Source organism: Malania oleifera, chromosome 9 (genome assembly GCF_029873635.1).
Source record: "Malania oleifera isolate guangnan ecotype guangnan chromosome 9, ASM2987363v1, whole genome shotgun sequence".
In the NCBI taxonomy this organism is placed as follows: Eukaryota; Viridiplantae; Streptophyta; class Magnoliopsida; order Santalales; family Ximeniaceae; genus Malania; species Malania oleifera.
The window spans coordinates 44704941-44712329 of record NC_080425.1 but is presented as its reverse complement, the minus strand read 5'-3'; positions in this window follow the sequence as shown (position 1 = coordinate 44712329).

Sequence of the window (7389 nt, the reverse complement as noted above, 5' to 3'; positions counted from 1 at the left end):
AAGATTTTAGTTAAAGTAACTAAATAATATGCTTCATTGAAGAATAAGAATGAAGTTGTGATAAAAGAATTACAATCTAAAAATCTTGCTAAAAATGAAAATGATTTAAAAATCAGGAGATTAGAAAAGCAAGAATGAAAAGGTGATGAAAGAATCGGAAGATCTAAGTTCCCAAACTTCCATTGATAATGAGAAAGATCCATATATCTCTGAACTAGAAAACAAAATCAACAAAATGTCTCAAAATCAAGAAAATGGTAAAAATACACAAGACCCGAAGATCTGTGATCTTGAAAAGAAAATTGAGGATCAAAATAAAATAATTTACAACTTCACTAGTGGAATAAAAAATCTTGATAAAATGATTAGCGCACAAAGAATGTCCTTGAATAGAGAAGGCATAGGAATCAATGGAGTTAAGAATACAAGGAAAAAGAACCTCTATGTAGGGTACTTTGCAAAAGCCTCCAAAGATGATGCTAGCACCTCCTCAAATTCTTACGCACATACAAGATTTTTCTATGTAAGGAGAAAAAGACACATTAAGTTTGAATGTCCATTAAAAAGAAAGGGTGCAAAAATCCGACAAGTTTGGAGAATAAAAAAAAGTCAACTCTTGTTAAGCCATCCAGACCCAAGAAAGTATGGGTACCTAGATAAAAAGTCTAGTTCACAAACTAAGTTCTCTACGAAGATATTAAGAATAATCTACAAGATTCAAGATAGTCAAATTTAAATATAAGAAGAAAATTTCTCCTTGTTCAACATATGGAAAGTCACTTGATCCCAATTAATACAAGGATATTGAACTAGTTGAAATGGAAAATCTTAAAGAAGAGTTTATGAGCATATTGACGACTATAACATTGAAACAAATGAATACAAAAATGGTATTGTTGGCCACAAATCAAGAAAGCTTGGATTGTACAAGGCTTATCTTCGAAAACAAGGAAGTTATTTGCTTCAAAAGGCCAATTTAGAAAGTCATTTGAAGTTTGATAAAAGGATAAATCAAAAGAAAGAGATTGAGTTGCAAAATTGAAATAACTTACTAAACATGAGTATGTTATGATATTGATATGATATTGGTATTATTCTTGATATTGGTATTCATAAGCACTTACATGAAAATGATTTATTTTTTACCATGACATGATAAATTTAAAAGCATGATTGGTAATCTTGACACCTTCATGAATACATAGTTTATACTCCAAGAATGAAATTATAAATTTATTGAACATGAAATACATTTCATTCAAGATGAGTTAGATTTGTTAAGCTATGAAATCATGATTTATGGAGATTATTGAAATCATTTGTATTTTTTCATGCTATTTTGGGACTTATTATCTATCTTTTTACACATGATGAAAGCAAAGTTTCTGCTTTGTGCCTTCACTGGATATATACTTTTGCTTATGGTTGCTTTTTGCCTTAGTATTTATATGTTTTTCTTGATATCTTACTCTTTTTTATTGATGTCAAATGGGGGAAAAGTTTTGGACAAAAATTGAGCTTGACACTGCAAACCTAAGAATGAATATTGGCTCCACTATGAAATGAAAGATATGAGCTTGATAATTGATGTTGAATTATGACATGATGTGATATTAAGCTAATCTTGATATATGAGAATGATATTGAAATTAATATAGAAATTGATCATGAAATTGCAAATATCATTAAGTTGATGCTTATTATAAGGGGGAGCCTTTTTAAGACATACTCATTTTTTGCTCCTTGTTTGTCATCATCAAAAAGGGGGAGATTGTTGGCACTACTAGGCTTAAAATCTTGTTTTGATGATAACAAATCAAAGGAACTTACCATATTTGATTAAGTGATGATATTTCAGGACTCAAGTATGTGAATACAAGGTCAAGTGCTCACAAGGATTATTGAAAGCTTATACTCCAAAGAAAGATGATCAAATGAAGTTTAAAAGTATTAAAGCATGGATTCAAAGATGATCTAATAAAGCTTGAAGTATATTGAAGCATGAAGCTATAGATGAAACTTAAAGCCAAATTAAAAATAAAGAATGGAAGCTACATATGAAGACTTACTGCTTAGAGTGCTTAAGTTTAAGAAGTCTCATGTAAGTACTTCATTCGATTTCAATATGGATACATGATGTTGGAATTGGTGTATTCCCAAGAGGGGGCGGAGGTAATTGGGTATTTAAAATTTATTCCTAGGTATGTCCAAATCAGCAGTAGTAATACTCAACCTATGGTTTGTCTATATACTCCTAAACCCAAATGCACAAATAAAGGAAAGATGTGGAAATTAAATCATGTGCAACAATCACACAATAACATATATGTGTAGGAATATAAATTGTGAAAATACAAAACAAGGCATTCATGATATGTTATCGGAGTTTGACCAACTGGGTCTATGTTCCTACTTCAGGTCGAAACCCAAAGATTATCACTATTGCTCACTTAACGGGTGGAGCAAAATTAGGTCAAATTCCCAAGGCTGACCTCAACCTTTGCAAACTCTCCTTGCAGGGTGGAGAGGATGCTAGGTCAAATTCACACGGCTGACCCAACCTAATTCTTACGGGTTAGATCAAACCCCCTTAGGCCACGCCTGGAATACAACAATGAAATACAAATTTGTGTACAATTCAAATTGCTTCTATCATAAGCAGATTATGTACTGATACGCATATGTAATAATCAATGCACTTCAATATGATAAGAACAATAAGCTTAGTGCAATATGTGTGCTAGTACTCATTCTTTGGTCAATATTCAATCAAGTACAGGAGTGTATTATCAAGGCTATCTTTGAAACAATGTATAGATATATATCTCAATCACAATTTAGGGTTTCAAAGATTTTCAGCAAGTGTAATCAAAATATCTCTAAAAATGTTTTCTCAAGATTCTAGCACAAGAGATATTTGACAAAATTAGCTTGTGAAGATAATACTTGCACAATCAAAAACACAAGCTTTAGGTGTCTTGCAATTCAAATGACAAGACCCACAAGCTACAAGGATTCCCACACAATAGATTTATTAAATTAAATTGAGGGAAAACCTTAGCTAAACTCTCAATAAAAAAAATAATCAAGCAATCACTCAAAGAGAGTTTTTAACAAATAGGAATATTGTAGAATCACTCAAGAATACTCTCACACAATAAGATTTTTCAAATAAATGAGCAAAGGATGAGTATTAGGGTTTGAATGTGAAGAAATAACTCTTATAAATTTAGAGGAAATTTTGCTAAACAAGATCCCTAATCGTAGCTTAATTTGTGCAAATGAACATATATATATATATATATATATATATATATATATATATAGGCATACTCAAAAATATTATTGTTGGGACACAAGGGTAATTATAAAAATAGTTTTAAATGTGTTTAATAAAATTAACCCTATTTTACCCCAATTAACATCGGTAAAAATTAGACCAACCCGAGATTTTCGGTCTATCGAGCCATAGGTTCGGTCACCTGAAAAGACACATGAAGAAAAGTAATTTTTGAAGTTCAAGTGCCTGAAAAATAATTCAAGTGGTTGAACTAGGCGAATTTCAAAATGTTTGAGATTCGGTCGCTCAGAATTAAGTTCGGTCTACCAAACTTCCTTCTTCGATGACTCGAGCTCAAAATGAACTTGAAGTTTGGGCACCCAAGGATGCTGGGAAAATTCAAGACTCAGGTTCGGTCAACCATGGATATTTAGTTCAAATAAGTTCGATTGCCCAAGCCACAGTCAATATTTTTACTTTTCACCATTCAATCGACCGAGGCGTTTTCAACGCTAGGGTTCGGTCGCCCAAATCCTTTACCATTTTAGTACCTTAGTTAAATTTGTACCCCTGATTGCATAGATGATAGTGGGGACTTATTCTAAGCATCTATGCAAGGTCCTAGGGTATTTCAAAGGTCTTTTTACCTAGACCCAAAAATCCGGTATCATTCAACCAAAGGTTAATCGAAGGGTGATCCTTAAGGTCATTCAACGATCTTGAGCTTATAAACATGCATGATATGCATCAATTATCGTAGACTGCTGGAACTTAAATAATATTATAGACCCAAATTAAAAATACAAAGAAATTAAACACTTTGGGTCTTCTTTTTCTTCAAGTCAATATGTGCTGCCATATGATTTTGCCAATATGATCCTGCACACAAACTTGACAAATATTAAAAACATTGTATTTGTCATTATCAAAAATTAGACAGGACTCAAAAAGTCAACACATGAAACTCTTAGGTTAATTACTTAGACCTAGATACCTTTAAAATACTTGAAAAATATTTGTATAAGGTCAAAAGTTATTTCAAAAAGGTTTAAATTATTTTTTGAATGAAAAGCACCAAAACAACGTTCTTCAAATTACCTTATTTTTTCTACATCTGTATTGATGATCATTTTTTTCTATCAAACACTCCTTATATTAAAAAAGTGTTCAACATGAAAGTTATGTGATTTTCTCTTAAGTTTGTGCTAATACCAAGAACATTGAAATCAGAGTTGTATAGTGAACGTTATATCCAAAATATTGAAGGTTGGTTGAAGTTGTCAACAACCCAGGCGACTGACATAATCTGTCCAAGCGACTGAACAAGAAACCGAGAGGACCCAGGTGACTGACTCAGTGTTTCTAGTTGGTTGAATCCTTGCTAACTTTATATTCTCTATGTTTTTAACTATCTAGGCGACTGACTCTCTATTTCCAGTCAGCTGACTCTTCGAGATTTCAAATTTTAAAAATAATGGGAAGTTTCCAAATTTGATTTTTTGAATATTTAACGTTATAAATCTTGGGAAACACTTCAAGTCACTTGAGGAACACGAAATACAATTTATAAACTCTATAAATACCCCCCCCCCCCAGAGAAAGGATTCAATACACCAAGCATCAAAATCAGCAATCAAGCCCTCTTTGCTTACAATCTTTATAAAGCTCTCTTGCTTAAACTTTTTCTAAAGTTTCTACTGAGAATTTTCTGATTTAAAGCCATGGTTCTTTGAGTTTCTTCTGATATTTTCCAAATCTAAAGAACCTCAGTGATATTATCATAAGCTTCATTCTTTCTATATTGATTTCTATTGAAGTATATTGTGCTAATAAATTGTACTAATCAGCTCTTGCAAAGAGTGTCTTTGTACACCAAATTTGTTTTTTGTTTTTGTAGATGGTTCAGGATTGTTGAATCGTTGTACCAAGCGTGGGGTATCGCTTGGAGAGGGGGCTCCACCCTTGTTGAAGGGGGGATTGTAAAAGGATGTTCCTGCTTGTCAAAGGAGTGTGTAAGGTTGCTCCTACCCATAAAGGAGTGGTATAGTGGAATCCTTGGGTGTGTTGCCCAAGGCGAGGATGTAGGCACGTATAGACAAACCTTGTAAAAACTCTCATCTCACTCTCTTCCCTACTCTAATTTCCTGTTTATATTAACAACATGGTTGGATTTTAATTTTTGATCATATACACTATATGGATTAGAAATTAAATAAACCAAGCTATAATTTTATTTTGGGATTGCGGAAACCAGAAGGGAGTACAATGGTTGATCAATATAAATTGCGAAAACCTTAAAGAGAGTACGTTGATTGGTTAACACCCAAGACTTATTAACTGAAATTTTATTTAAAGTCTAAGTTTTTGTAAGAATGTTGAAAGTTTGAATTGTGCTTCATATTAAGAAAATAGGTACACAAATATAGGGCTTCTTATTAGCAACAAGTATTCTCAAACTCTACTTTGGTTTGCTAAAGTGCTGAAACTTGACAGCATTACTGAATTCTTTATCTATTGTGGATTGTGTCGTGATTGTGTTGATTGGATTGTATTGTGTGGCTAAAAAAAATAAACAACTTGGCATGTACATTCACAAAGGTTTTACAAAGTTAATTTTTCGCGCTGAACTTGTAATTAGAAGCGTACTTTGCTTGTGGAATAGTAGAAATTAAAATAAGTTAAAGAAACAATCAAAGAAATTTTAAAATCCCAATTCACCCCCTCTTGGGAGTACACCTTCTTTTTTAGGTTTCTGTGATTTTCCTGGAATGACGATTTTAGGAAAGCCATGGTAAACTATCATCAATTTTTGTTTCTGAGTGGTAAGACTGAACCTTAAATTGGAAATAAAGACGTTAAGTTGATTGGTGGTATAAGGATATCTTATGGGTCTAAGTTAGATAAATGCACTAGTCGTGTTATGATAGGATTCTAGGACTATGTTTTTCTATTTTCAAGATGGATACTGGGAATGAAAATACGAATGCTGGTGGTAGTGATGATGTAGGGCCTTCCAGTATGGGCGGCGGCGATTCTAATGTGGTATTACGTAGCGTTGTCGAGCAAGTAATGGATGAGATAGCGAGAAATTTAGGGGAGCAAGGATGCCCACCATCTTATCAGGGTTGCATAATCAAAAAATTCACTTATATGAATCCCCCATCATTCTTAGGAGAAGCCGACCCGTTTGTGGTAGAGAATTGGTTCCAAGAGATTGAGGAGACATTGTTAGTTCTCCCTTGCACTGAGGAGCAGAGAGTATCATTTACTACTTTTAAGTTGATAGGGGAGGCTAAATGTTGGTGGAGGTTAGTGAAGTTGCTGGAGGAGCAGAGCCCGTTGCCTATAGCTTTGACTTGGAGTTGCTTCAAGAAGATATTCTTCAAGCGGTATTTCCCCCGCTACTACCAGAAATGCTAAAGCGGTGGAATTTCTGAATTTGACTCAAGGACACCTGACAGTCTAGTAGTATGCAGCCAAATTTGTAGAGTTGTCCCGATTTGCCCCATACATGATGCCGAATGAGGAAAATAAGGTGAGGAGATTTGGGGAGGGCCTGAGACAAAGTATTTATGATCAGGTTGTGGCATTCTAGGTGCACACTTTTTCAGAACTAGTGGATAAAGCCACAGTGATAGAGACTAGCTTACAGAGAGGTGCTGGGATGCAGATTTAGAGGAAAAGGTACACGCCTCTTGAATTCTAAGCAGGCACCAATCAGGGTTAGAGGAGGAGATATGATGGGGTCCAGTGGCAGGTAGTCGGACGCCGAGCCCCTCAAGGTGATCCAGCACCTCCTATTTGTACTAAGTATAGTCGGAGACATTAGGGGGAATGCTGAATTGGGTCAATTGCCTGCTATTGTTGTGGTTGGCTTGGCTATATTATGAGAGACTGTCAAGTGCTAGTAGCTAATGCACCTGTTCCTAATCATTATCGGGGAAACTACCAAGCACTCCAAGGCAACCAACAGAGGAATGCCACCCAACGCGGGTCTATTCACTGACACCGTGAGATGCAAAGGCGGCCGGCAATGTGGTGATAGGTATCATTTCTATATCTTCAAATAAAGGTGTTGTTTTGTTTTATTTAGGTGCCACCAACTCTTT